At 46.6% G+C, this 26253-nt stretch overlaps 1 protein-coding gene across 2 annotated transcripts in view; it reads left to right on the forward strand.

Moving 5' to 3' along the window:
- IRAG1 (inositol 1,4,5-triphosphate receptor associated 1) overlaps positions 1 to 26253 on the forward strand; it is a 116596-nt gene that overhangs the window by 17707 nt on the left and 72636 nt on the right. The window lies entirely within an intron of this gene.

The following is a 26253-nucleotide window of genomic DNA, read 5'->3' on the forward strand; positions in this document are numbered from 1 at the left end:
TATGCCAGGCAATGCTTGTGTGGGGGCCCTGGGGGACCCTTATCAATATAACATGCTTCCTGCTCTCAAAGTGTATACACATTCTTCTCACTTAAGGACAGACTGACAAGTACTATGTATAAGCAGGGAGGAAGGGCAGGACAGTGAGACTTTCACTCTGCCTCAGTCACCTGGGCAGGCTTCTCAGAAGAGAAGATAGTTGAGGAGGCGGGATGTTGGCAGATTGGTGAGAAGGGGAAGGTTTTCCAGGGAAGGGCACAGGGCGTGTGGGAGGGTGCGGGGGAGCATTTCAGAGTCGGGAGCTGGCAGCCGTGGGTCAGGCACAATGTCTGTAAAGCAGCAGGTGGGGTCGTGGGGGGGGGGCGGGGAGGGTCCTGAGAGGGAGTTGGGTCAGACTGCAGAGGGCTTTGCAGGTAGAGCTGGGGAAGTGGCGACTTGCTCTCTATACAGTGGTGGGGCGCGGGCCGGGAAGGAGCCTTCTAAGCAAGGAGTAACAGGACTAAGCCCATGTTCCAGAATGGTCAGTGTGGTGGATGATGGACTGAAGAGAAGGAGGCTGAGGACGAGAAGGTGGGCTGTGGTATTAGCTCTGCTGGCCTCAAGGAGCCCCTCACTGCACCCTGAGCAATGGCATGGGGCATGGTCAAACCAAATCTGGTGAGCTCTGCATTAGCTAAGATTCTTGTTTGCATGGAACAGAAAGGCATTTGGATTAGATTAGACAAGAACCAGAATTTTCCTAGTCACATAACTGAGATGTCTAGGGCAGTTCCAGAAATGACGGGACCCATGGGGCTCGTTCCTTCCATCTCCCAACTGCCTTCAGTATGGGACCTCTCTCCTCAGGCAGCCTCTGCCTCTCGGTGGCACCGTGGTGCTTGCAGTTCCCAGCTTATATCCTCCTCTCAGAACCTTCCCTCATACCTCAGTTGGTAAAGAATCCGCCTGCAGTGCAGGAGACCCCGGTTCGATTCCTGGATCAGAAAGATCCCCTGGAGAAGGGAAAGGCTACCCACTCCAATATCCTGGCCTAGAGAATTCCATGGACTGTATAGTCCATGGGGTCACAAAGAGTCGGACATGACTGAGCAACTTTCACTTCACTTCACTTTCAGAACCCCCAGCAGCAAGGACTCCCCCAGTCCTTCCAATGAAAGTCACCAAGTTGAATTTATTGGCCCATTCTTTTTCTTTTTTTTCTGCAAGGGAAATTCATTTTATTTTTCCTTAGTACAAAAAGAATTTTAAGAATGTCCATGGTAGTAATAGTTAAACACTTTCATTTTAAAATGGGCAATGATATTTTTTTCCTCAAAGCTATTCATAAAAATAATTACAATACATTCATTCACAGTAGGACAATTAGTGTTCAGACACAGGTGAGCCCAGGTGAGAGTGTGTATTTGGTGTCCTAGTCCGTGGATAGGACATTGTTTCTTCCTCCAGTATTGGCTCATTCTGACCCATTTGATGTTCATCCCTAAGTGAATTGCCAGGGCCAGGGGAGTGGGGTGCTCTGATGAGCCTGCCTTGTCCCTCCCCAAGCAAAGGGATGATAACGCTGTTGCTGCTACCGGAAGAAGGGGGACTTGCTGCAACAAAGGGCGTAATTTGCAGCTGTCCCTCAAAGCAGCAACTCTGGGCGAAGTTGTTTACACATCTCATTTCATCCAAGTAACATTCCTAAGGTGGAATCAGTGACCTTCCTTTTGCAGAAGACGAAACAGAGGCATAGGCTAACTTGCCCTCCCTCCCCACTCCCCAAGCACTTTCCCTGTTCTGTGCCACATGGGCATCTCTTAAGGAGGCCATGTGGAGCCACTAAGGAGGCTGACAGCCAAGAGAATGAGAAGTAAAGCACATGATCTTTAAGCTGAGAGACACTCAGACTGCATTCGGTCAGGCAGCTCATGCAGTGTTGGAGAGCCTGACCACTTCATTTTTGGAAGACTGGAGGTCAGTCCAGTTGGAGATGCTCATTCCCTGTGTCCCTCCTGTCCTGGGGGCAAGGCAACTGCGAATCTCCGTTGATCGAGAGGTGGGCTAGTCTGGGGTGTGCATCTCTAGACATGGAGTACAACCTGGCGGTGATTTAGAAGCATTCATTACAGACAAACTTCACGCGCACCATGGCTTCCCAGTCCTTAGCAAGACATTGCAGAAGAGGGCAATGGGGCATTTGTCAGGCAGGGAAGAGGGGGTAAAGGACATTCATACTTAGAGCAGAGGATGTACAGAGGCACTGAGGCATGCTTGGTATGACAAGTCTTTCTGATGATAAAGTTCCCTGGGGACCCAGAATCATTTTATCAGGCTGTCATGGAAATGTCTTTCTTTGGCATCAGCATTAAGCCAGAAGCTCTGCCCCCTACCAGGTGATTCTTCTTTCCCGGTCTTCATTTTTAGGAATTAGTTTGGGATTAATTCACAGCTAATGACATACTCAAAGCTATGGTTTTTTCATTAGTCAAGTCCAGATGTGAGAGTTGGACCATAAAGAAGGCTGAATGCCAAAGAATTGATGCTTTTTGAATTGTGGCATTGGAGGAGACTCTTGAGAGTCTCTTGGACAGCAGGGAGATCAAACCAGTCAATCCCAAAGGAAAGCAACCCTTAATATTCATTGGAAGGACTGATGCTAAAGCCGAAGTTCCAATACTCTGGCCACCTGATGCGAAGAGCTGACTCACTGGAAAAGACCTTGTTGCTGGGGAAGATTGAGGGCAGGAGGAGAAGAGAATGACAGAGGATGAGATGGTTGGATGGCATCACTGGCTCAATGGACATGAATTTGAGCAAACTCTGGGAGACAGTGAAGGACAGCAGCGCCTGGCTTGCTGCAGGTCATGGGGTCGCAAACAGTTGGACACAACTTAGTGACTAAACAATGACAGAGAGTCAGCCAGGCCACTTTCTGCCTTTCTGAGCCATGTGCCAGGTTAAAGGCCTTTGACCTGGTGGCAGCAAGCAGCATAAATCTAGAGCATTTCCTGTTTGGGAAGCAGAACAAGTGATGTAGCATTGAGAAGGCCTGGGCAAGAGTGAACCCAACCAGCAGACCTTAACGGTTGCCCAGATCCCCACTCGGGTCTGACACAAGGCACTCTGGGTGAATGGGGACATTCTAGAAATACTGACATCCCCAGGGGACTAGCCCAGCCCAGGGTGGAAGGCAATTTTAGATGCTCTGAATACTATTTTTGGAGCCTGGATCACATTAATTCAGTACCGTTCCAAATGGTGGCCAGCTAAGGAGGCCTTCAGGGAACCAAGCGCTGTTTCCCAGCACAGCTCTGGTTCAGCCTGCCCAGAGTCTGCAGGCCAGTGTCCCCTTCCCGCATGCCCTGGGTTTTATGAATTTCCTACTTCTCTGCCTGTACACAGTGCCCAAAGCACTCAATACCAAATCTTCCAAAGAGAATTCTTCACACACTAATACAAAAGGATGGATGGGACTTCCCTGGTGGACCAGTGGTTAAGACTTCACCTTCCAATGCAGGAGGTATGGATTCGATCCCTAGTTGGGGAACTAAGATCTCACATGCCTCAGGGCCAAAAAACCCCAAAACTTAAAGCAGAAGCAATATTGTAAGAAATTCAATAAAGACTTGAAAAATGGTCCACACCAAAAAAATCTTAAAAAAAAAAGGGAAGGGGGGGGTGATGAACTACCAATTTAGGATGACTCAAGACTATTTCAGGGATGTTATGTGGCTTGGACTCTGGCTAACTTAGGAGAAAAGGGATCAGAGCCAGAGACATCCAGAAACTTCCCTGCCTTCCTTTCTAAATCAGGCAGGGAGCAGAGTCTGTGGAGGGAACAGTCACATTTCCTGACGAGCTGAGATCTCCTCTCACGCACTTGTCAGCAGTAGAGGGGACAGGAGACAGGAGAATGGGCAACATGAATGTCTTTATCAGGCTAAATCTGAATGGATGAAAAGGCAATTATAACTATGTGTTCTGGGAACTTTCCAGCTGCAAGCCCAGAGGAGCAGTCCTGGTGTACTTGTTACAGTTCATATTCCTCTGTTTCCAAAGCCAGTCCTTACAGATGAAGGGGAAGAGTACAAGGAAGCTCCTGACTGCGATGAATCCTGTCCTTGAGACTCTTTTACAGAAACTTTAGGAAGAGAATAAAAGCCGCCATTCCCATTTGTGCCTGTGCTTGTAAAAGTTCAACATATTTGAATATTTGAATGTCCTTGCTAGCAGAATCTTAAATGCTTCAGGTGAGAAACGATGTACAGGGCAGGATGATTGGACTTTGGGGAATGTGGCCCGTGTTGCGTGTGGTCTGGAGGGAGTATGTATAAATGTCTGTGGACCGGTGGACCGCATCCCAGCTTTCACCATCCGTGCCTGCGAGTGCCTGACGGTGGCTCTGTCTCTAACCACGGAACTCAGTGACTTGCTCTACCTGGTTTACTAGATATATACAGAGCTTGGCTTTGTAGGTGCGCAGTAAACACCTGCTAAATGGAAGAATCGACGCATGATCTGCACATGCATTCGGGGTTCTCTCTCTTTTAGGTGTAGTCTTATCTCCCTGTCTCCACGTGCCTGTCTCTCCCTGCTCGTGTCTCTGGTCCCTCCATCCTTCTCCCTATCTCCACGTGTCTGTCTCTCCCAGCTCATGTCTCTGGTCCCTCCATCCTTTCCTATTTCTTGTCATCATTTTGTTGTCTCTTTCTCCTTTATTTCTCCACACTTAGCCCCATACACAAACAGATATTCCATCTGTTTTCCTCAATCTGTTTTCTTAAATTCTTTGTTTTTTCTTTTCTTTTCTTGGCCAAAGTTTTATTTTTTTAACAGCTTTATTAAGGTACACTTCCTATATCGTATAATTCACCCAAACAAAGTGTAAATAAATAAAATATACAATTCCAATTTTTTTTTATATGTTCAGAGAATTGTGCAGCCATCACCACTATTTAAAAATTCCAGAAAATTTTCACCACTCAAAAAGGAATTTGTACCTACTAATAGTTACTTCCCATCCTCCCACATCTTGTGAGCCCTAAGCTACCACTAATCTACTTTCTGCCTCTATAGATTTCTCTATTCTTGCCATTTCATATGACTGCAGTCACATAATATATGGTCTTTCGTGGCTGGCTCCTTTCACTTAGCATAAAGTTTTCAAGGTCTGTCCATATTTTAGCATGGATCAGTACTTCATTCCTTTTTATGGCTGAATAATATCCCATTGTCTAGATATACCATATTTTATTAATCTGTTAATCAGTTGGACATTTGGTTTATTTCTACTTTCTGACTGTAATGAATAATACTGCTATGAACCCTGTGCACGTGTTTTTGCGTAGCTGTAAGTCTTCATTTCTTTTGGGTATATACCTAGGAGTGGAACTGGCAGATCATATGGCAAATCGATGTTAATCTTTCAAGGAACTGCTAGTGTATTTTCCACAGTGGCTGTATCATTTTACATTTCCACTAGCAATGTATAAGTGTTCCTGCTGCTGCTGCTGCTAAGTCACTTCAGTCGTGTCCGACTCTGTGTGACCCCGTAGACGGGAGTCCACCCCCATCCCTGGGATTCTCCAGGCAAGAACACTGGAATGGGTTGCCATTTCCTTCCCCAATAAGTGTTCCTACTTCTCCACATCTTTGCCAATACTTGTTCTTATCTGTCTGTTTTATTTTAGTCATCCTAATGGGTGTGAAGTGGTTTCTCATTGTTCTTTTGATTTGTACTCCCTGATGGCTAATTATGTTGAACCCCTTTCACATGTTTATTGGCCGTTTGTATATCTTCTTTGGAGAAATCCCTATTCAAATATTTTGTTTACTTTAAAATTGATTTTTGTCTTTTTATTATTGATTTGTAAGAGTTCTTTGTATATTCTGGATACAAGTCCCTTATTATCTGGATACAAGTTGCAAATATTTCTCCTATTCTATTGGTTGTATTTTCACTTTCTTGATCGTATCATTTGCAGTGCAAAAGGTTTAAATTTTGAGGAAGTCCAATTTATTTATATTTTCTTTTATTGACTGTGATTTTGGTATTGTATTTAAGAAGGTATTGCCTAACCCAAGGACACGAAGGTTTATTCCTATATTTTTATTTAAGAGTTCTATAGTTTTATCTCTTCCATTTAGATATTTGATCTAGTTCAAGTTAATTTTTATATATGGTATAAGGAACAGGTCCGACTTTATTATTTTGAATGTGGATATTCACTTGTTTCAGGAATATTTGTTATAGAGATTATTCTTTCCCCCATTGAATTATCTAAGCACCTTTGTTGAAATCAATTAGCTATAAAGTTTTATTTATGAACTCTCAATTCTGTTTCATTCACCTTTATGTCTCTTTTTGTGTAGTATCTGATATCACACTGTCTTACTGTAGTTTTATATATTAAGCTTTGAAATTAAAAAGTGTGGATTACTTATTTTCTCCCTTCTTTTTTTGAGGTTGTTTTGATTATTCTTGGACCCTTGCATTTCCATATGAAATTTAGGATCTACTTGTTGGATGTTGATAGGGATTGTTTTATATATATATATATATCTCAACTGGGGGACTATTCCATCTTAGTACTTAGTCTTCTGATCTGTGAACATGAGATGGCATCCTGCTTATTCAGGTCTTCTTTAATTTCTTTCAACAATGTTTTGTTGTTTTCAGAGTATATGTTTTTCATTTCTTTTATCGAGTGTGCTCCCAATTATTTTATGCTTTCACATTTTCAGATTGTCCACTGCTAGTGTATAGAAATATATAGTTGACTTTTGTATATCAATCTTGTATCCTGCAACGTTGCTGGATGTGTTTATTAATTCTAATAGATTTTTTAGTGGATTTCTCAGGATTTTCTACATATAAGATTGTGCCTTCTGTGAACAGTGATACTTTTACTTCTTTAAAGCTAGAATTCTTTGGGCCTACTTCAGAGCATTTTAATTTTATTAGAGAGTCCTGAAAGGACATTTGTGGCTGGCCTAGAAACATGCTAAAGCAATTATTCCCCCAAATTTCACTGATACCAAAGACTCGCTGTTTGAAAAATAATTGACTTCAAACCTGACATGACTAAGAAATCCTATCAATAGCTGTATTACTTTGCTAGGACTCCCATAACAAAATACCAAAGATTAGATGACTTAAACAACAGAAATGTATTTTCTCACAGTTCTAGGTGTCAGCAGGCGTGTTTCTCCTGTGGTCTCTCTCCTTGGCTTACAGAAGGCCACTTTCTTGCCGTGTCCTCCGTGGTCCTTTCTCTGTGAATGTACAACCCTGGTGTCTCTCTGTGTGTCCAAATTTCCTCTTCCTATAAGGATGCAAGTCAGACTGAATAAAGTCCTAATGGCTTCATTTTGATGCCCTCACCTCTTTGAAGACACTATCTCCAGATACAGTCCCATTTTGAGGTGCTGGGGGCTAAGGCTTCAATATATGAAATTTTGAGGACACAGTTCAACCCATAACAATACCCTTATTATTTTTTTTCTGAGTCCTCTGATTTCTGGTTAGTTGCAACTAGTGAAGCCAGAATTCGTTTAAATGACCCATTCACAAGACCACCAAATGACAGGACCTGCAGCAAGAACTAAGAGGCACTCCCTCTAGTCCCTGAGCTAAAGGACCCTCACTTGTGGTCCTGGATGTTCCTTGAGCTCATTTTAGCCAGTTTACCCTAGAGCCACATCAAGGACAGTCGGTGACCAGCCATCAGACTCACACATGCATATAACACCTAGAACCTCTATTTATACTGCCTGCTTAAAAAAAAAAATGTAATTCCAGATCCTGCTGTGTAGCAGTGTGATGACATCCTTGAAGAAGGAGTCCTTTTGTGAAGTGAAATTCGAAGTTCTTAAATGGAAAGACTCCTGTGAAATGAGCTTCAAAGTTCTGAAATGCAAAAGCTCACTCTAATTTTGTTCTTTTTTGAGCAAGAGTCAGTTTTGAAAGTTCAGGATGTTAACTATTCTTTGGTCTTTGCTCTTTAATTCTTATAGTAGCCCAAAGCAAAATTAGTTAAGTCTATAAAAACTGAAAATCAAGCTTTCTCTCCAAGTCATCTGAACGGAAGACATATCCCAAACTCGACTGGTGAAATTATCCCCTCTTTCCTCTTTCCTCTGCTCTCTTTTTCAGCCTTTTATTTTTAACTCTCTTACCCTCTATCTTTTTTTATTGACATCTGGCCACACACCATTTTAGGAAGCAGGCAGTTATAAATCACCCACAGGAAAATCAATAAAATCCAGCTCAATCCATAGTAAGACTGATTTGCTCCCAGATAACCAGGATTCTGCAGGCTCAGGAGTGAAACCCATGGGGGGATTTGCAAGGAGGGTGAGGCGTAAGGGCTGCTTTGTGCTCTGAAATGGGAGGTGGGCAGCCAGCTCCCAGAAGCTCAAGGAAGGGATGGATTTTGGCCTCTCTCCATGCTCTTCTCATCTGGCCTCCAGGGAAAGCTCTGTGTTTCCATTTCATCTAGCTCAGATTTTTTCCAACCACATCAGTGGCATTTTCTTATCTTCCAAGGATCAGCTTCAGAGCTAAAGTATCTTCTTTAAGCCTCAAGAAAGGGCAGGAGGAATGAACTGCTGGATTTGCTGGGGAGTGGGGAGAAGGCAGAGGAGGTTACTGTAGCACAGAGGCGGGAAAGAAGAAAGAAGTTCTATAGAGCTGTCTCTTGTCAGGCCACTGCTTTCCGTCCCCGCCCAGGGAGTCAAAAGTCTGAATGTTATTGGGCAGAAGCTGAAAGCTAGGCCCAGTGAAAGGCATGACTTGCCAAGGTCAGAGAGTGGTTTCATAACAAGGTCACAAAGAAATGGCCTCTCTTCTTTGAAATCCTAATTTTCTTCACAAAAGGAACTTTGGTCAGGAAATGCAAACTCATAAGCAGTCAGCACTAAAAGAGAAGACTAGAAAGAAAAAATATCACTAGTTCATTTATTATTTAAAAAGAATATATCAAATTGTCCACTGTAAGGGGCAATTTGGACCGACCATTTCTGCCCTCTTGGATAATGGGAGTATACTAATTTTGAAAAGAAAATTTCCTAGAAGGAGCTTCTCCTCTCCTTCCATCAAGGACAATATTCTAACTGCAAGGCCCAGGGTGCTGGAATTGGGTGATGGAAGTTGGTGAGACCGTCTGTGGGTGCCCTGAGAGTAGGGCCACCCCTGCCTAAGGAGGGAGAATCAGGCTCAGAAGCAGGACCATGAGGAAAAATTCAGAATGCCTGATTTTACTCCCCAGGTGGCCCTGGTTTCTTCAAGTCGCACATCTCTGACCTTCCCAGAAGTCTTGTCCCCTTTCTCCTTGGAGTTTTCAGGAGATGTATGCATTAATCTGGGTTAAAGAATTATTTGACTGAGCTCAGCTCTTGCCATATCCTAATTATATCTGTATCTCTTGCTGGGGATGCGCAGATGAGGAGACTGGGTTTTGGAGGATGACTAGGAGTCTACCAGGAAACCCACGGAGCTGCTGTCAGTGAAGCTGGGGAGACTAACTTGAAAACAAATAACTGGAATTGTGTTAGAGCAGGGCTGGTCAGCTTTTGTAAAAAGCCAAACAGTAAACATTTTAGGCTTTGTAAGTCAGATATAACAGTATATGTCTTACCTATTCGACTCTGTCCTTGGAGTGCAAAAACAGCTATAGGCAAGGCAAAAATGAATGGTTGTGGCTGTGTTTCAATACAATTTTATTTACAAATAGAGTCAGTGGGTTAGATTTAGTTCGCTGAATCCTGAATTTGAGAAGTGTCATCATAATATGGGAACCAACCCTCTTGAGGGTCCATTTTCTGATTCATTATCAGTTTCTCTTACCTGGAAGTGCAGATGAGAAATTTCCAGAAGCTTCTTTAGAATGACTCAGCTTAAACTCTACATTGAACTCTATGCTACTTACCTGTTAACTTAAGGACTTAACCAACTGCAATTTAACAGACAGAAGCTATGTGAATCTGACATTAAGGATAATACCTTCTCCATGATGAATCAGTGGATCCTTGGCCAGAAAAATCTCTTCTGCTCCAGCATTGGCATTTCTTTTGTGCCACCACCGCTGCTGGGTTCTGTAATGCCCTCATCATGGTGTATTGAACAGAACCCTGGGCTTGAAGCCAGACTATTCTGAGCTCAGACTCTGCTTACAGTGCTTATAATGCCTGGAGCAAATTGCTTAGCCTTTCTGAGCTTCCCATCTGTAAAATGGGAATAACAAGACCTTGCAGGGCTGATGTAAGGACTTTTTAAAGGATGTAAAGAGCCAGGAAGAGCATCTCATGCAACAAATGTATGTTCTCTTCTGTTGATGCCTTGGTATTGTTGTCATGCGCTTGCCATCTTTCCTCTGTGGGAAGATGACAACTCCCCTGGAGAGAAATCCTTTATGGTCCTTCCTGTCTCAGATCATTAAGCAGCTGTTGTTGCTCATGCTTGTTCAAGTAGCAGCACAATGAAATCCATGTGCCGCAGACCACCAAAGTTTGCTGTTGGGATAGCCATTCCCAGGCTCCTGCCCTTGCCCTCCCCACCCCCAGCCTCCCAGGCCAATTCACATCACTGTTTACCATAGTCTGTTCTCAAGCTGTGCTTGAAGACTCAAATCCCACAGCTATTTGCATAGATCTGGACACCAAGGGAATTGCTGCATTTGACTTAGGCACATGGCTTCTTGTGGCCACAGCCCCCACCCAAAGGGCATCTTTGGAGTTGACCAAACTGCAAATGCAGTTTGATTCAGATTCTCTTAGTGAAAATAAGACCCCAGCCAAGATCCAAAACTACTCCTGTCTCCTCCATCGGCCTCAATGAATGAGAGGTGAGAGCTTCTTCCTTGTTCAGCAAACTGGGGTCCTCATCCCAAACTATAGGACTGGGGTCCAGGGCAGTGGGTGGGAATTGTATTCACACAGCAACCCATTGCTGAGGCCTTAGGATCTGCTCTCCTGAGGAGGGTTAACAGTCAGATCCCATCTGACTCTGAGTTGAGGAGTGGGTGGTGGAAGGTCCTGGTGGTCAAACACAGGAGGCAATGACATTTGATATGACACACTGCTGTACATGTCAAAATGGATACCCAACCTACTGTATAGTGCAGGGACCTCTGCTCAATGCTATGTGGCAGCCTAATTGGGAGGGGAGCTTGGGGGTGAATGGATACATGTATATGTATGGTTCAGTTGCTTTGCTGTCCACCTGAAACTCTCACATTATTGTTAATCAGCTACATTCCAATATAAAATAAAAAGTTTAAAATGTGTCAATCAAAAAAGAAAAGAAAAGAAAATCATGAAATTTGATTCAAACATGTTTTTATGTTCATCATGCCATCTTTTAGGCAAGAACATGCTGGCTGCTCAAACCTGGTCCCTTGCACCTCTGGAGCCTGAGTTTAAGAGAGAGAGAGTATGTGTGTGTGTGTGTGTGTGTGTGTGTGTGTGTGTGTGTAGTAGGAGGTAGGGTAGGAGACAGGCCTTGTGCAGGAGGGCTTTGGGCTGGGGGTTCTGGGAGGGTGCTGAGCCCATCAATGAGGGCAGGGAATGCAGAATGAGGAGCAGGTTCTGAGGAAAGGGGCATGGTAATAAGTTTAGTCACAGAATAACTTAGGGCAAATGCATTTGCTCCAGATCTGAGTTTTTCAGATCAAACTCCCATGTAGGCAGCAGAACAATAAGAAGAGAGAAGCCTTTGGTGTCGAGAGAGACCCTGTACAGCCAACTTTACAAAGACTCAGCTGTTTGTCCCAGTTGGAACTCTTTTTAGCAAGAGACAAAAAAGTCAGCATAAGCCAGTTTAAGCAGAAAGGGGTATTCATCAGTTCTTGAAACATAAAAGGCCAGGGATATCAGGCATGGCTTGATCAGGGCCTTAGATGATAGCCTTAGAACTTAGTTTCTTTCTGGATCTTTGCTGTGCTTTCTTTCACACTGACTCCATTCTTAGACAAATTCTTTACCTTCGCAATGAGAATTCTGTTTTCACTCTCTTACACTCAAGGTCTGCACTTAAGAATCTCATTCCAGAATGACCAGCAAAGTCTTACTGTATCTCATTGGCTCTGGCTGGTCACATGCTCACCCTTGAACCAATCACTGTAATAAGGAAAGTGATACAAAGATGGCCTCAGACTGCCTCTGCTCTGAGGTTGCCAGTTAAGACCCCTCATCACTGGTTGTCTGATTGCTCTCAATAGGCTCCATGGACCCCAAAATCATGGGGCACAGTCCAGCAACATAATCAGACCCTGTACTGCAATGGGGAGACTGAGGGCTGAGTGCTGAAGGAACCCATCCCCATACAGGCTGGGGACATCACAGTCAGCTCTCCATTCTCCCAGAAGGCTCCTTCACTGACCCATCATAATTCCTTCCTTTGGCCTTCTGAAGCACTTGTGGAGCCTGACTCTGCCACACAGCTCAATCCAGGTTATCAGGCCTGTTCCCACAGCTTCTGAGAACTGGGATTCCCAACATGGGGATACATGGGGGAACAGGTAGAGCTATGTCTTCTGTTTGCCTTGGGTTGTACAGCTACTTCCTATTTACCCAGGGGGGTGCTGTGAGGAGGACTTTTAGTTCTGCACCTCAGCTAGGGTTGCCCTTGCTGGCCCTGAGGTAGGGCTGTGACCTGGAACAATCCAGAGCCCTTGTCTGAAAACCTCTCCCAGTGCTCTTCTCTGTCTCCGTTGAGTTTACAGAGGGACAGAAGTGACTTTGCTCTTGAGAAAAAACAAATACCCCATTTTGGGCACAGGAGGCCCAGGTTTTGGTCCTGACTCTGCTCCCCAGTGGTATGACCCAGCACAAGTCACTTTACCCCTCTGAGACTCTATTTTCTCATTTGTGAAGTGGAAAGGTAAAACCCTTCCTCACAGAGCCGAGAGGGTTCAAACACTAATAAATAACATTGACATAGTGTGCTGTGTGTGGAGGATGCCAGGTGAAAAACAAGGTTTGATTCCTAGAGTCCTTTCTTTCAAGAGGAGGATCCACCAGGTACTGAGCCCTGGACCCTGCTGATTCCCCCAGCTGGGGCACAGATGAGAGCTCTCTGCCTTCAGGCTTGGCAGATGGGGCCAGGATCCAGGGAACCACTGCACAGCAGATGGGGGCAGCTGCACAGCACTGTCATGGACCAGAGGGCACACAGCGTCCGGGAGAGGCCAGGACGGCTTCCTGGGGAGGCAGCCGTGAAGGACGCGCTTGGTGCCCCGGTGCCCAGCATGGCAGACGCTGAGCAGGCACTCCCATGGCGTTTCCTGAATGAATGAATGAATGATTTAGACAGGCACCATGCAGCCCATATTTTCCTTCTGACTTTCCCAAACCAGTTCCTGCATGTAGACCCTGATGGTCACTCCCCAGAACAAAGCTGGGAAGGGAGAGGAAGGAGGGGCCATGGAGGGAAGAATGGCAAAGAGAAGCAAGCTGGGACCTGGACATTCACTTATTATTTTTGTTTGGGGATAGGGGTGTTGTTGAGTGGAGAAAGAAATTTTGTTTTCTTTTATCATTATTATTTTTTTGGCCACATCATGCAGATTGTGAGATCTTAGATTCTCAACCAGGGATCAAACCTGGGCCCTCGGTAGTGAAAGTTCGGAGTCCTAACCTCTGGGCCACCGGGGAAATCCCAAGAAATTTTATTTTTTTTTGGAACAAAATTCCCAAGATGGTAGCGTGCTGTTCCTTGCTGTTCAGACAGGTTGCTGCTGGTGGTTTCCTTTAATTTCTCAGAACACCAAAGAGAATATCTTTTCTTCTGTTTAACAATTCCATTATTTATTATGCAGGCAAGTCAGGTTCAGTGCAGGGAAAAAAAAGGGAAAATATACACATAAATATTTAAAATATGTTCAGTTCAGTCGCTCAGTCGTGTCCAACTCTTTGCGACCCCATGAATTGCAACACGCCAGGCCTCCCTGTCCATCACCAACTGCCAGAGGTCACTCAGACACATCCATCAAGTCAGTGATGCCATCCAGCCATCTCATCCTCTGTCGTCCCCTTCTCCTCCTGCCCCCAATCCCTCCCAGCATCAGATGTTAGATTGAATTTATTCATTATTCTACTTGAAAGTGTTAGTCACTCAATCGTGTTTGAGTCTTTGAGACCCCATAGACTATAGCCTGCCAGGCTCCTTTTGTCCATGGGATTTCCCAAGCAAGCGTACTGGAGTGGGTTGCCATTCCCTTCTCCAAGGTATCTTCCCCACCCAGGAAACAAACCCAGGTCTCTTGCATTGCAGGCAGATTCTTTGCCATCTGAGCCACAAGGGAAGCCCATCCTACTTGAAGATAACTGTTTTTAACATTTGGGTTTTAACTTTCTTGACTTCTGCTAGCCACCCTCATGAATAGAGTCATATTTCGATCTACATATATTTCACAAAAAAGGTGTTTACATAAAAATATATACAATTTTAAAATAAAAGTAGAATCATGCCACCTGTTCCCCCCCCACACACCCCCAGTCAATATTTTACAAACAAACAATGTCCAAACCATCAAACTTTTATGCCTTTGAGCCATTTTGGACAGAATGTTCTAAAATGGAACTTCTTCTCCAGTCTTTCCCAAGGAGCCAGATGCAAGCTCTGCTTCATCCATACTCACTGTGGACATTCTAGCTCTGTAGCAGGGCTGAACACAGGGGATGTGTTAGTTGCTCAGTCATGTCTGACTCTTTGCAACCCCATGGGCTGCTCCAGGGTCCTCTGCCCATGGAATTCTCTGAGAATACTGGAGTGGGTTGCCATTCCCTTCTGCAGAGGCTCTTCTGACCCAGGAACTGAACCCAGGTCTCCCTCATTGCAAGCAGATTCTTTACCATCCGAGCCCCCAGGGACGCACAGGGCCTGGAAGGCTAAGACAGGCCCAGACCCAGTGACTCCAGGTCTGGGCCACACAGAGTGCTTGTGTCTACTCTTTGGCTGCCTCCCTCCTTGTGGTCAGTTGTGTCTTCTCACTCTTGTTGATCTGCCATGACCTGGAAAGCCAGAAAGCCAAGCCTGGAGAGGAGCTTATGTAGGTTTGAAGTCAAACCCTCTGTTCCATGAAGTATGGGTGATTAGTGTTATCAATATTTTCTCTCTCAGATGTGAGTAAATGAGCATTTCTTATTTACTGTGTTCTGGATACTTTACATGCCAATTGTACTTAAATCTCATAACAACAGTTTGAGAGGAGTATCTTAATTCCATTTTACAAACAGCAGTCTGATCCCATCGAAGTTCATTGCTTTGTCAAGAGCCACTGAGCTGTAAGTTTCAGAGCTGCAGTGGAACCTCTGGTCTGTTTCACCCCTAAATCTCAACTCTTCTTGATGTACCAAATCTCATGTTTGCTGCCAGTCCTGAGTTGGGTTTGGTTTGATGTCCTTGCCAGAGGCAGGGCCACTGGACTGGGGAGATGCTTCTGCATGGAGCAAGGCTTGGGCTCCATCAAGATCTGAGGCCAGGCAGAGAGCTGTCTCCTCAAGCAGCAACTCCAGGGCGTAGACAGCAAGGAGAGACCCATAGACTCACAAATCACCCAAAGAACCCATGGGATGGAGCCTCATCAGTCTTTAGGAAGAGCCAGTCTCCACTTAGCTGGCTGGCCTTCTCAGATGGTGCTCCTGGTTGGCACTGCTTATTGGACTTGATTTGAATTAGGTTAATTAGCAGGAAAAGTCAAGGGGAACATGTTTGCAGGATATAAATCAGAGGTGATAATTTGTGGCTGCAGACGGAATCTTGACCAGGGACGTGTTTGTTTTGACAAACATTTATAAATTGGGGAGACTTAATATTTATACATTTGGGATTTGGGCTTTTCTTGAAAAACTGGGAGATCCAGCCAACAAAGATGGATATTTTTTCATGACCCACCCCCACCAGTTGAGTAGTAGTAACTGCCCCAGTTAAATGGTACCTTTGCTCTGTGGTTGGCCACTCACTGTGATGGCTCTCTTTCATCTCAGCTGCCTGGCCCCTGGAGGATCTCAATCTGCCACCTTTGCATGAATCCTATTTTTACAGAAGCTAGGTGCCAGTTAAAGCAAACCCTTCTGTTTATTAATTATATGGTTTTATTCATTCATTCAACCAACATTTGTTGCTGCTAAGTCGCTTCAGTCATGTCCGACTCTGCGCAACCCCATAGATGGCAGCCCACCAGGCTCCCCCGTCCCTGGGATTCTCCAGGCAAGAACACTGGAGTGGATTGCCATTTCCTTCTCCAGTGCATGAAAGTGAAAAGTGAAAGTGAAGTCACTGAGTCGTGTCCAACTCTCATTTAGTGGGTAGCCATTCTGGGTTTCACCCTGGATGTGGGTCATAAAAGTATGAAGACTTATTAAAGACAGTCATAAAAATATGAATAAGGTATAGTCCCTGCTGTTGAGGTGCTCAAATTCTAGCTGAGTTGAGGCCAGTGCCAATTGCTCAGGGAGAACAGAGAGAAGTGTGGTAAACTGAATACTCCTCCCCTGCTCCCCGCCAAGAGGTCTGTGCCCTAATCCCTGGACCCTGAATATGTTACCTTAAATGGAAAAAAGACCTTTGCAGATATGATTAGATTAAGTTTCCTTAGATTTGGAGATCATCGTGCATTATCTGTGTGGGCCCAGTGTAATTCCAAGGGTCCTTATAAGAATGAGGCAGGACAAAGTCAGACAAGAAGGACATGTAAGAATGGAAGCAGAGGTCAGAGAAGAGAAAAGATGTTTCGCTGTCAGCTTTGAAGATGGAGAAAGGGCCACCAGCCAAGGAATACAGGCAGCCTCTAGAAGCGGAAAAAGCCGGGAGATGGATTCTCCCCTAGACCCTGCCGAAGGAACACAGTCTGCTGGTATGACTTCAGTCACTGAGACTGAGTTGGGACTTCTGACCTCCAGAACAGTAAGATAATAAATATGTGTTCTTTTAAGAGACCAAGTTTTTGATAATTTGTCACAGGAACCATAATACTAATATACGAAGGGAGAATTTTTTTCTGGAGTGAATGAAGGACTGTTTGAATTGGATGAATAGGAGCTCATCAGGTATAGAAAGGGGATGAAAGGCAGCCTACACATAGGGAAAAGGATTGTGCAAAAGGTGTAAAAAAGCAGGGCGTGTTTGGAGGTTAGCTGCTGGTCCATTGTGGTTGGATCATAAGATGTATGACGGCTGAAATAAGAGATGAGGCCAGTGAGAGGGGTTGGAATCTCACCTTAGATCTCGTCCCATGGGAAAAGGGACCAGTTCTAAACCAAGATTTATCATCTCAAGGATTAAAAGAAAGGAAAGGGCGATCCAAATTATGTTTTAGAGAGACTGCTCTGGCAGTTTGGGGAGGGTGTTTGGGAGGGGCCAGACCAGAGGCAAGGAGACCAATGAGACTGCCACAGTGACTCGGGTCCCACGGAGCCATGGCAGGGATGGCGGCCACAGGAAGAAGGCAAGCGGCCAAAGGCACGTGAACTAGGACTGACAAGCCTCAGAGTCTAGCTGAACGAGGGCAGTGATGCAGAGGGAGGAGAGATGATGGCTGGGCTTTGAGCTTGAGTCTGTTCTCTAGGTCACAGGAGTGGGCTTGTGGGAGGGCAGGGCTGGGGGCGGGAAGAATGATGGGTTCTGTTTGGGGCATAGTGAGTGTGCAGGGCCCACAGTGCCTGTGGGAAGAGCTGTCCAGAGGCAGTTGGCAATCACAAGTCCATAACCCTGCTCTCTGGGGCGATGTTCAAGTCATCTGCATCCCCTCTGCTCCCGGCAAGAGGTGAGGAGCAGGGGGCTTGGGACTGAGGGGCTCAGTGGTGTCCTGGGAAGTGTTTCACAGCCAGCTCTCTAGGGAAATAAGACTTTGATATATAACATTTGCTGATTCCTGTGGTAAAAATACTCCCATCATGACCAATTTTAAGCTATTATTTCGACATCACTGAACATGGGGCTGGGAAGAGGTACACAGTACCAGGTCATTAGACAGTGTTCCCTCCATACAGGTACACTAGGAAAAAGTCATCTCAAGAGCACAGATAATAGTAAAATGTAGTAAAACAATCAAGACATTATTATTGTGGGTATTTATTTCCTTTGTTTCCAAGGTAATTTAATTTTTCATAATATCTGTGTTTAATGACCAGCTCACTAAACACTTGACAATTTTACATTCGGCTCTTACAAGCCCATCCTAGCAGGCACCAGCACAGCCCTGGAGATGTTCCCATGAAACACAAGATGGAAGAGCCTGGAAAGCCACCTCCTTCCCAGACAGCCTGAGTGACTCCCCGAGGTCACACACCTGAGGAGGGCAGAACCAGGTCTGAGATCTAGGAGGCAGTTTCTGGTCCTCCATTGACTGGAGGCAGCATTGGGTCTCCCTGCTGGCCCTTCTATGCCCTGGCCAGCCCTGCAGCCCCGGGAACACCGTGTGGTCCTTAACTCCAGGACGATGACTCATGTCACTCTGGAGTGAGTGACTTAGGGAAGAGGCTGCTGGGCGGCCTGGAACAAAGAGAACCGAGCGAGATTTATCTCCTGGGAGCTCAATGCAAGACTCGGATATTTTTCTGCTGTTCCCGGTACCTTTGAACTGCCTCTGATGAAGCAATTGTACATATTTCCAAGAAGAAAAAATTTTTTCAAGTGGACTTATTTTTAAAGAAAGAATTGCTGAAGTGAACAAGCTGGAGCGGCAAGCTGGGGAGATGCTCTGGCTAACTTCCTGTCCTAGCTGGGGCAGGGAGTGGGGGGTGGGGTGGGTGGATAGAGGTCTGGCTGTGACTCAACCACTTTTTAGGGGTGTAGAAGCTGGATCCCAGGCATTGATGGGTCTCCAACCCTCCACTTCTTCCTGAGCAGCATCTGAGTTCCAAGAGGCTTCCCACGTGAGGAGGGCACCTGTCATTTGACAAGACAGCCCCCTGCTTTCAGTCCTTGCTTAGGCGTAACTTCTGATCCGCCTTCTCAAGGCACCTTCAGGTTTGGCAACTCTGCTCCTAGGTGCGCAGAAATCACTGTGCTCTCAGCCCCACACCCCCCACCCCACCCCCAGGGATGTAAAAAATCCAGTGACGATGTCTGAAGGCCTCATCGAGCAAGTCACAGCAAACAGCCATCTCTTCTCTTCTGAGGTGTCTGGGGAATGCGGCCCAAGACCTCTCGGTTCTCAGATTTGGGGATCTTTGCTCACCTCCCTGGGGAGGAAGGGCACAGGCCCCTTTCTCAGGGACTCACCAGAGCCTAACTTCTCGCTGCTCCGACTCCACCTCCCCTGTCTTCCCCTCATCCCATCATCTTCACAGTCTTAGGTGGAGAGAGACTTACCCTTAGAATGCTTTTGCCCCAATTTTTTTTTTCTGAGCACACACACACATACCATGGAGAACCATAGCAGCTGTACCAAAATACAATCTCATCAAATAGGACACAAATTTGCCCTCACCAGCGTTTGTCAGCTCTGGTCTTTCTGATGATAGCCATTCTAACAGGTGTGAGATGATATCTCATTGTTGTTTTAATTTGCATTTCCCTAGTGACTCTTGATGTTGAGCATCTGTTTATGTACCTGTTGGCCTTTTATGTGTCTTGGCAGAAATGTTTATCCAGCCCTTCCAGTTTCCCTAAGGGCTAGCCCTTTGTGATACATAAGGCAGAGACAGACTCCCTTTTCTCTACCTCCTGCTGCCACCACGAGCCCCCTCTCCCCGGACCCCCTTCCCAAGCAATGGGCACAGAAGGGCCTCACTGTTTCCTGGAGGGGAAAGGCAGTAGGGTAAAGGAGATATGAAGGGAAATGAGGAGTCTGTTATGATTCCAGACGTGCCATCTGTCTGCTTGGCCCTCCTTTCCCGCCCACCCCGGCCCCCGTCAGCCGAGCATCACCCTCACTCAGGTGCTCTTCCTCCGGGGACTGGCCCTGCCCCCACTCCTGGATGTGATGCTGGCACTGGTCTCAGCAGATGCTGGCTCACTCTCAGGACTAGATCGGTGTCTGAATTAGGGGAGGAAGGCACCCCCAGCCAAATGGGCCCATAAAAGATCCTCTGGGCTAGACAGCACAGCCAGACCCCAGGGAGTGTCAGGAGTGCTCAGGGCCCTCTTGCCCAAACACTGCTAGGCCGAGACCCCTTTGCCCCTAGTCCCTGGGGCAGAAGGGTTGTGGTGAGGATGAGAAGTAACTGAGGGTGTCCCTTCTGGTTCCTCGTCCTCTCTTCTCTGTTGCCCACAAGGCCTCTTGCTTCTACCCTTCTACCCCCAACCTTAGCTCTCCACTCCTCCTTTCAATCCAGATCTGCCTCCAGGATGGAAACCTGGGGCTCCTGCTGACTTGCTGAGGGCTATGCCCCGTTCAGCCATCCGTTCTCTTATTTACCCTGTGCAACCTGAGCAGCTGCTCCAGTTCTCAAGCCAGGTGTCATCTCTCCCTTGCAGAATGACAACCTCTGTACTTTGGGAGTCAGCACCGGGGTGGCCGAAAAGTCTGGGGCTTTGGAACCAGATATGGGCTTCCCAGAGGGCTCAGTGGTAAAGAACCTGCCTGCCAATCTGCAGGAGATGTGGGTTCAATCCCTGGCTTGGGAAGATCCCCTGGAGAGGGCACAGCAACCCACTCTAGTATTCTTGCCTGGAGAATCCCATGGACAGAGGAGACTGGCAGGCTACAGTCCATGGGGTCAAAAAGAGTTGGGCATAACTGAGCATGTACTTCCTTTGGAATCAGATAGACTCAGGACTGACCACAGCCAGAGCTCAGACAACCACAGTACTGCACACTCTTTCTGTAAACCCACCACTGTAGCCATTGGCTGCCCAAGAAGAGAGAAAAATGTCAGCATCACCAGAGTGCACAGCCCCTGATGGTATCTATGTGTCAGGACGGAGGAGAAGCCCTGTCCAGGCCAGGGCTCTGTCTCCTTTATCTGCCAGGGACAGAGCTGGGAACTCTGCCTCCCAAGATGAACACCAAACTCTCTGGGCCTTGGTTGGGTTTTGGTGATGTTGCAACTTAGAGAACTCAGCTGTCCAGTTCAGCGAATGAGAAAGGAACTCACTGAGTGTATACTCTGTGTGGGTACCATGTGTATTTCCTAATTTAATCCTTTCAACAACTTGAAGAGGTAGGTCCTGTTCCCTCCATTTTACAAATGAGAAAACTGAAGCCAAGAGGAGACTAATCCAGCAAGAAAGAGGCAGAGGGAGAATTACAATCTAGTCTGCCAAGGTCCAAAGCCCTCTCACAGCATCCTGAGGTTAGGAAGCAGGATGGAACTATCCTGGCGAGCCCCCCAACTTGCCCTCACTTACTCAGGGTACAGGACCCAGGGACTTCCCAGGTGGCACTAGAGGTAAAGAACCTGCCTACTAATGCAGGAGACGTAAGAGACATGGGTTCGATCCCTGGGTTGGGAAGATCCCCTGGAATAAGGCATGGCAACCCACTCCAGTATTCTTGCCTGAGAAATCCTATGGACAGAGGAGCCTACGGGCTATAGTCCACGGGGTCACAAAAGAGTCAGACATGACTGAAGCGAGTTAGCAAGCATAGGACCTAACTCTGCAGTTGGCCAGGTCTAGGGACCCACAGAGGCACCTCTCAGTATTTTGAGCTGATCTCTGAAGCCCAAGGAGACTTTCCAAGTGTGTCCAGGACTGCCGGGGGCAAATGCAGGGAGCTGGGGGCATCTTCACTCTCCCAAGATCAGAGGCACTGCCAGGGGTCTCCTGCTTTCACGGCAGAAACACATCAACTTATTATTTACTAAAAGTAAACCTTCAACGTAAGAGGCCAGAAGGCTGACGTGTGTGCTAGGGCTGAGGAGCAGGGGTTCTGGGACCTTCTCTGGCTGCTCCTCACCCACAGCTGTGGTTTCGGTCAAGTCCCTGCCCCTGTGCGGGTTTGTCGGATGGGAGCAGGGACGGGACTGGCACTTCTCCAGTGGCCTCTCCGTCATCCTCTGAGTTTGCAGGGAACTGAGAGGGATGTGTGTGCAGCCACCCCAAACAATTCCCTCCATCGAATTCTTCATCTAGAGATAGACTGATGGTATTAATAGCAACCTAATCTCTTTCAAATTCTTTGTGCTGCTAAAATGAAAGCAAAAATTCAAAGCTGGAAGAACAACAACAAAAAAAACCCTCCCTTCTGAGAGTTCTGAGTCACTCCAGAAAGGTCAGTGGAGTCTAGGTTAACCCATTGTTTCCCAGAAGTTCCTCTGGCTCTTCCTACACCCAGAGATTAACAGAGGGAATGTGAGAGCCACTCAGTTTGCAGGCTGTGCTCCTGGGATACTGTGGTCTCAGAGAGGGGTTTGGTCTCTGCGGGTCTGGTCACAAGGCTCAGGGAGAGGCAGCCCAGGGGCCATTGTTAAGAGGTCATGCTTACCAAGAACCCGTAATCCAGTGGACGTGACCCTGCAGGGAGCTGGGGTGTCAGACAGACCTGTGGTTGACTTCCAGCACTGCCGCTCATGGGGGACATGACTTTGGCCAATCTTTGAGCCTCTGTTTACTTATCTGCAAAATGGGACCGATCATGATGTTAATAATAATAGTATATACATTACCGACCTCAAGGGCTGCTGAGAACAGCAAAGAGGTTGTAAAGGCCCTTGTGAAATCACGCCTCCTGACAGTGGACCCAATGCCTGCTGGCACATAGGCAGCCCCATAGGAAGCCACCCTCCTCCCACGGCTGAGGTGTGCAGGATGGATGTCTTCTGCCAGTTGTGGGTAGCAGGACTGTGCCTTATGGCCACTCTGTCAGAGAAGCACCCTCCTGCCCTCTCCCTGCGGCTTGCGGGGTCCTGCAGTGACCATTCTCAGGGGCAGAGTCTGCGCTGCTCACCTAACAAATATGGGCTTTCCTAGGGTGAAAGATTGGATGAACGAACTAATGGACAGTTGTATAAGTAGAAGATTAAGAATACGAGTGGGTGAGCACATGGACCCACAGACTGATGGATGGGTGAAAGGGCCACCCTACATAGTGGGGGTCATAGAACCTCTAACAGTGGGCCCAGTCTTTCGGCCTCATAAGACCCCTGGCCTGCCAACCTGTTGCTTCTGTTATCTTATCTTATCCCCGCTGGGAATGCGCTCCCCATCTCTCCCCCGCAGGCAGTGTGCCCATGCTGGGTTTGGCGGCTACACTCTAGCAGAACTCCTGATGGAGGAGACCAAGTAAAAGAGGGAACAGATGAGGGGCCTTCAACTCAAACTTGCCTGGGTTATAATCCTTAGCCTGCCACTTATTAGCTGTGTGATCTTGAGCAAGTTGCTGCACCTCTCTGACCCTTAGTTCCTTAATACATAAGATGGAAATAATAAACAAGATAGCATCTGAAATACACCTAACATAGCATCCAGTACTCAGCAGACAACCTAGACATGTCTAATGAATAAGAAGGAATAAAATTATATTAGTTTGCTTTCTTTAGTGAATAGCCAGGGGGAAATTAACATACTTAAATGAGGTTTAGAGAATTTTGACTTTTTTGGTTATGCAATGATTGTAGTTATTCCTGCGGAGACTTAGATAATTTGCACCAGGTACAAAGGTAGCTAGACCAGTCAAGTTGCTTCACTTCATTGCACCTCAGTTTTCCATCTTGTAAAATGGGCCAAGCTACATAGTTAAGCAACATCTGGGGGCTGAAAGAATCAAAATTGCTGATGGTTTTTGATAATGATCCACCTAACCCTTTACTGACCAGGTTGGAGAGGCAGCAAGAAAGGTCCTGAAAACGGGTTAAAGAAGGAGCTGCTCAGAGACCAAACATTACTAAATATTTTTTCCTTTTTTGGGTTGGTGCTCTAGATCACCACTTCCTGCAGATTATATTCTAAACTTGCTGTGATGGATGCGAGGTCCGCGTGCCCACGAGCTCCAACGGAACCCAGATGTCACCCTGAGGGAGGGACTCTGCTTTTACCTTGCTATTTTAAGCAGCGAGTTTATAATAATGGATGGGAGAGAGAGCACCGGGGCAGGAGCAGCGTGGGAACGGCCTGGGTGGACAGGGCTGCTGGGGCTCCCCCTGGAGAACTCGAGGATCCATTCTGTCAAGTGTGGAACCTCAGCCAGCCTCCACTCTGCTTTATCCTGCAGCAGCTGGCACCTCTTGGTGCTTGTCTCAATTTGGTTCTGTTTTACTTTGCTTTCTGACCCAGGGACTGACTGAAGGTCTTTCTTAAGGAGCGGGAGGTAAAGGAAAGGAAGTGGAGATATTTCTGATGCAACTTTGGAATACTGTGGCCCTCGAATCCTATGGGATGGGTCCCTCAGGTCTGTGGTTTGCTGTGATTAGGAGGAGTTCAGGATTTCAGGGACTCCTAGGGTTGGAGAAAGCCCCTGAAGTAGGTTAGAAATCCTATGACCCTTGCCCCAGCCTTTGATGAGACTCTCCCAGGAATGGGGAGCTCAGTATTTTAAAGAGCAGCCCATTTCATGTTCTGATGGTTCCAACTACTAGGAAGCTTTTCCTTGCCTTGATCTCACCTTTCTGTCACTGGCCATCTGCCCTTCTGAGGCAATAGAACTACATGAATGGCTTTCAGATATCTGCAAATAGATTTTATTTCTTCCTGTACCAGCTCTTTTCCAGGCTAAGGTCATTAGTTCTTTTTTTAATGATTTTTTTATGTGGACCACTTTTAAAGTCTTTATTGAATTTGTTAAAACATTGCTTCTGGTTTATGTTTCGGTTTTTTTGGCCACTAGGCTTGTGGGATCTTAACTCCCCGACCAATTATCAGACATGTGACCCTTTGCATGGAAGGTGAAGTCTGAATCACTGAACGGCCAGAGAAGTCCCTTTAATTCTTTAAACACAAATTCTTGTCCTGCTTCCCTTTTTTTGAATATGCCCTGCATTGTCTGAATCTCTCTTAGCATGCAGAGCGCAATACACTTCATGTAGATTAAGATAAAAGAAAAGTGAAACTGTTTACCTCCCCTGTTTTGGAAACTATACTGTTAAGACAGCCTGGAGGCCTGCACACGCATGGCATATCATTTAAAAGGCTTTCTTGGGACATGTAGTCCACTTTGCGGGTAGAACTGGGGTGTGTGGATATTTTTCTGCTGCCCTCAAACCCTGCTACCCCATACTTTACCCAGCACCACCGCTGTCCCTGGGCTTCCCTGGCGCCTCAGATGGTAAAGAATCTACCTGCAATGTGGGAGACCCGGGTTCCATCCCTGGGTTGGGAAGATCCCCTGAGGAGGGCATGGAAACACACTCCAGTATTCTTGCCTGGGGAGTCCCCAGAGACAGAGGAGCCTGGCGGGCTGCAGTCCATGGGGTCGCAAAGAGTCGGACGCAACTAAGCGACTAAGCACCCCACAGCGCTGTTGCCCCTGATGCTGACACCCAAGTCGGGGTGACGGAAATTCATCAGAGAGCTCACTTTTGGGCAAACCTGCTGCTCAATTTACTTACACAGAAATCATTAGGGCTGGGAGGCACAGCATACCCTGGTCCCATAGCTCTTGTTCCCAAAAGTCAGGTTAAATCTGTCCTCTTGGCCGTGACCCACCTTCTTGTCTCACCTTCTCCAGCTATTCTGTTCAGAGAAATCCCACCAGCATTTCTATTTATGGCTTAGTCTAAACACCACTTCTAATCGGAAGTCTTCCTTAAAACAGTATTCCACTCATCCCAATTTCCCGAGTTAGGGACCCTTTTCTGGGAAAGCATCTCACTTTCAAAGTGTTTACCATCTTCATCTTGTTTTCTGGCTGTCTCCTCCCCACTGCCCCGCACCAGAGTCCATGCTCCTCTGGGGCCAAGACCACATCTTCTTCATCTTCATGGTAGAGTAGATGTGAGTGTTTGTGGGGAAGGAGGTCAGCTCACAAGTCCTCTACTTGAGATTTCTTGAGCTGACCAGCAAGGGTCACTCCAACTGTTTCAGAGTTGAATGGGGTTCCCTGTGCACTGTAGAGAATAACAAATGTCAAGATGGTGGTCACAAGGACTAAAACTCCCAGAGATAAAGTTCTCCAATTCTTAAAATACAAGTCAACATGGATTTCTGGGTATCTGTGATCAATCGATACCTGTGGTATTGTGATCTGAGTATCTGTGATCACCTTGCCTGCCTCAGGAAGCTTGGTTTAGAGGTGTCTGTTGGGTAGGGGCCGTCAGTAAGAGCTGTGGCTGATTCCACATCTGAGCCACCCCATAGCTCAGTGACTCTAGCACATTCCTGAGCCCTTTCGTGGGACAGGTGGGACAAGAAGAACTCCTGGTGTTGTGGGCAGTGGCAGGGCCTTCTGG

Source organism: Oryx dammah, unplaced genomic scaffold (assembly GCF_014754425.2).
Source record: "Oryx dammah isolate SB20612 unplaced genomic scaffold, SCBI_Odam_1.1 HiC_scaffold_17, whole genome shotgun sequence".
Classification (NCBI taxonomy): Eukaryota; Metazoa; Chordata; class Mammalia; order Artiodactyla; family Bovidae; genus Oryx; species Oryx dammah.